Consider the following 4,887-nt stretch of genomic DNA (forward strand, 5'->3'; position numbering starts at 1 on the left):
ATAAGCAGAGGCTTCAGCCTACACCTTTTCGGTTATTATGTATAACTTCATTTATTTTTGTATGATTGATTGTCTGTGAGGACCGAATTAAATAAAAAAAATAAAACTTACCACTTATATTTTGAATACAAATATATTGTTTCTTTGTATATTAGATTAATTTGAAAATCAAGTTAAAATGTTTGACACATTTCATTTGAAATCTTTAGTCTCAATAGAGAAAATAATTCAAATGTTAGTCATTTTGTGCTGATTTAAATATAAAATAAAATATATTTATACATTTATTCGATTAGGTGTACTTGCACAGCTTATAGAATGTTTGAAGAAACTGAAAACATCAGTGAGCCGTGTAGGAGTTTATGCCAACCAAGAGTTAGCATCCGTGGTCCATTGACAGCAGAGACTGTTTCAGTGATTTGAGTATTATTTAAAAACTAAAAAAACATCATAAACAATTGCAAGTGTATTTGTGTGTATTTGGACTTCTGCATTGCCTTTCATAATCCCTGCGGCAGTTTATGCTTTTTATGTTTATGCTTTATGCAAAAAACATTTGAACAAGCATCATAAAGAGAAGTGAGAGTTGTTAAGGAGGCATGAATGTGTGCAGGTGTGTGTGAGAGAGCTACACTGATTGGGAGGAGGTCTTGGGGTAGTAGTTGTTCTTGAAGTAGTAGAAGATTGTGTGGAAGTAGAAGTTGTTGAGGTATCAGAAATCAGTGATGTGCATGTGCAGTGCAGATTGGCATGTACTTTATGGGTTGTAAATGACAAATACCAGCAGGTTCTGGCCAATCTTGTTTGTCATCCAGCTCTTATACTGTGACACACGGGTATAAACACTAGGTGCGTTATAAACCCTAGCTGGTGATACCAGACTGAGCCCACACTGTACACTGCTTGCTCACTATTGGACCACCAGAATCCCTCAACAGCAAGACAGAGAGGAGTTCTTCTTTAAAAAATATATGAAGAACCTAATGGTTTTTTTAAGACATGTAGCATGTTTAGCACACTTGCTCTCATAAACCCTTTCTCCTCTTCGTTCTCTGCTTGCCTTTTGTCTAATCATTCCAATGTCGCAATAATCTGTTATTCTTTTTTTTGCACCTCGCCCTGTTTTCATAATGCGGATCTGTTAAACATGTATTCTAGAACTAAATTCACTAAATACAGATCTTAAATGCAAGTTTGTTTTCAGAGTTAAAGAGTTTTGTTAATCTCAGTCTTAATTCCACAGGGTGTTCTTTGTTCACCCAAAAGTGCATCATTTACTCACCCACATGTTGTTGCAAACCAGTTTGACTTTCAACAGTGGAACACAAAAGATGACGTTAGGAATGACACAGCAGACACCATTAACTGCATGGAAGAAAAGACAGTTGAACTATATATTTCAGAACAGTGGAAACTTTTTGTGTACACTTTATTTTACAGTAGGTGTATTTGCAGAAGAAATTAATGGTAGTATAAGGTAACTACATGGGTTGAGGTTAGGTTTAGGTGTAGGTTCATGGTTAGTACCTAGTTATTACCCAGTTTTTTTAATTGCTGTAATAAACACATAGTATGTATATGTGGAACAAAAGTGTCAATAAAGTGGTACCAACTTTTTTTTTTTAAGATTATAGAAAATTAAAGAATAAATGGCAAAGGATAATACTAGTAGTAGATGCAAATGGATAAGTTGCTCCTGATGTCACACAAAGAACAGAAACATTTCTCTTCTATTTAAATAAGTTATTTTTAATAAGTTTTATTCAGCTGTACCTTGTTACAAAAATAATAGAAATTACATTTGAAATCCAGTGTAAGTTTTCTAATATTCAGTTATTGTTTTTTTAATTCTTGAATTATTAAATGTTCCAAAATATACATTTGCTATTTAGATGGTTTATTTTCAGATATTAAAATGCATAGAAACATGTGAGAGAATGTGAGCTGATTATTTAGAGTAGCCATCCATAGCCATCCATAATCACACAGCAATTAAGCTAAACTCAGTTTATCTGTATTTTCGCAAAGGTGTTGGCAAAACACACAAGTACATAAATGACAGTATTTGTTAGTCTGAAATGCGAATTATGACCTAAATGCAGCATGTGGCAATCAGATCAACATAATCAACACATAATAAATGATTTTATTTGCTTTTTTTTTTCAATACCAAGAAATTCATTTGAATCTTTCTCTCTCCCTATATATATAGTAGAATTCAATCAAATGCTGTGTAAAATATTATGTATGATTTTTTTACAGACTAATTATTCTCAGCAAGATTAATAAAATAAAAAAATTAAAAACTTGCATTAAAGATTAGTTAAAAGATTTAGTCATTTACGTTTAACAGATCTGCATTTCGAAAATAGGGCGAGGAGCTAAAATAATAATAAAAATGGATTTGTGCGACTTTAAAGTGATTAGATAAATGGCGAGCAGAGACTGCAGAAGTGAATATATAAAGGGTTTGTGAGGGCAAAAAGAACCAAATCCACCATCTCCATCCATTCTGCAAGAGAAGAGACGGTTTGTGAAAATGTGGAGGTTTGGCCCTGCTTTTATGTGTTCAAAGACTTTTACTTGTTTAAGGTAGAAACTTCATCAGCACTAAATGTTTCTGCCACGGCCCTGGTTCATGTGGGATAATTTCATTAAGTTAATTAGTTAGAGGATGTCACCCATGAAATCCTTCCTGTTTAATGTGTGCTGTTATGTCTCTTTCACTGCAGGTTCACTTTCTCAGCTGAATGGTAAGAGCTTGTCTCATTCTTCATATGTTCACATGAATCACAGTTTAACAGAATTGCACATGTAAACAATTTCTCTCATAGTTTGTGGACAAGCCCCTCTAAACAGTTGTATTGTGGGTGGTGTGGATGCCTCTGAGGGTTCATGGCCGTGGTAGGTCAATCTGCACAGCTCCAACTTTGGAGGTCATTTTTGCGGAGGCTCCCTCATCAACAGTGAATGGGTGCTGACGGCAGCTCACTGTTTACCTCGGTAAGATTCACCTAAACACATAAGCACTTGTTTTGTTTTGATTGGTAGAATGTACCTTTTTCTTTTCTCACATTCTCTGACTGTATTTAGTGTCAGCACATCCAGTCTGCTTGTGTATTTGGGAAGGAGGACACAGCAGGGAGTCAATGCCAATGAGATCAGCAGAAACATCACTACAATCATCGTCCACACCTCCTACGATAGGAACACAAATAACAATGACATTGCTCTGCTCCGACTGTCCTCCACAGTCACCTTTAATAACTACATTAGACCCGTGTGTCTGGCGGCCCAGAACAGCGTCTTCCCTTCTGGCACCAGCAGCTGGATCACAGGCTGGGGAGATATTCAATCTGGAGGTACAAACACATGCAAACCCATTAATTCACATATATGACTTTACTCCTAACATCACTAATTAATGGTTGTGTTTTTGGTGTTTAGTGGGATTCTGCAGGAGACTATGATTCCAGTGGTGGACAATGTTCAATGTAATGCTCTTCTGGGTTCTGGATCTGTTACTAGCAACATGATGTGTGCTGGTTTAATACAGGGAGGCAAAGACACCTGCCAGGTATAACAACCAACCAGATTAAGCATGCGTATAAAAACATGCTGCATATCTTAAAGAGTTTCTCTAATACATTTGCACACAAATATCTATGCTGCATTTATATATTTGTACTTGATTCTCCATTTGCATTCTGGCCATCTTACATTCTGTCCCAAAAAAACAAAAACTTATCCTCTTTTTCATTCTGTAGGGGGATTCTGGTGGTCCAATGGTGAGCAAGCAGTGTTCAGTGTGGGTTCAGTCTGGTATCACCAGCTGGGGTTATGGCTGTGCTGATCCCAACGCACCTGGTGTTTACACCCGCGTGTGACAGTATCAGAGCTGGATCACCAACAACATTGGACAGAATCTGCCAGGTTTTGTTCAGCCCTACAAGCACATGCCAGTCTGTTTCTACTATATCACCCTCTTCTACAACCTTCCTTACTACTACTAAAACTACTACATCACCAACTACTACACCCCAAAAACTTCTACTACCATAAGAACTGCAACAGCGACTCTTTTGCCCAATCAGGGTAGATCTCATACTCTACTGTACACACCTGTACAAACATCCTGAAATGGCTAGTCCACCCAAAAATGAAAATTTTGTCATCATTTACTACCCCTTCATGTAATTACAAACCTGAAGGCGTTTACTTTTTCTATAAGAAAAGATGTTTAGAAAAATGCTCTTATCTAAATATTTTTGTTACCATTGACTTCCATTGTATTTTTTTGTCCATACACTGAAAGTCAGAGGCAACTGATATTTCAAAATATTTTCTTCTTCCATGGTTTTTTTTTTCACTTCATACATATCTGCATAATGCTTAATAATGACTTTTTTTGTTGTAGCCTCAAACTCTTGTCAAGGGAGATGTGGTGAAAGATCCGACTTCCGCAACCACTGCAACTGTAATCCTCGCTGCCTCATAAACTGCTGCAGGGATTATGAAAAGATATGCAGTAAGTCCAAATACACACACAAACAAGTGCTCATTGTTCTGAAACACAACCAGACATGATTCAAATTTGGATTTTTTTTTGTCTCAGTTTGTTTTTGTGTCTCTGCAGGGTTTTAGTGGATAATTCCTGGTTGGCAGTCTTCTAAATGACTCACCTGCACTTTATGTTTTTAATTTGTTTAAACAGTCTGTGCAACAACTTCCTGCATCAAGTACAGGTTATACAACAAAATATTTCTTTAAATCAGCAAAGAATCCATTTTAAATAAATTTCTTCAAAATATATGTGTAATGAGTCTTATTTTTTCCTTTTTTTAGACTAATGATTTATTTGTGTCAGAATTGTACCTAAATAATTAA

At 36.0% G+C, this 4,887-nt stretch overlaps 1 pseudogene; it reads left to right on the top strand.

The window, feature by feature from the left end:
• Positions 1-2,674: 2,674 nt before the first annotated feature.
• Positions 2,675-4,644, top strand: LOC132152293 (trypsin-like; annotated as a pseudogene).
• Positions 4,645-4,887: the final 243 nt, after the last annotated feature.

Source organism: Carassius carassius, chromosome 10 (assembly GCF_963082965.1).
Source record: "Carassius carassius chromosome 10, fCarCar2.1, whole genome shotgun sequence".
Classification (NCBI taxonomy): domain Eukaryota; kingdom Metazoa; phylum Chordata; class Actinopteri; order Cypriniformes; family Cyprinidae; genus Carassius; species Carassius carassius.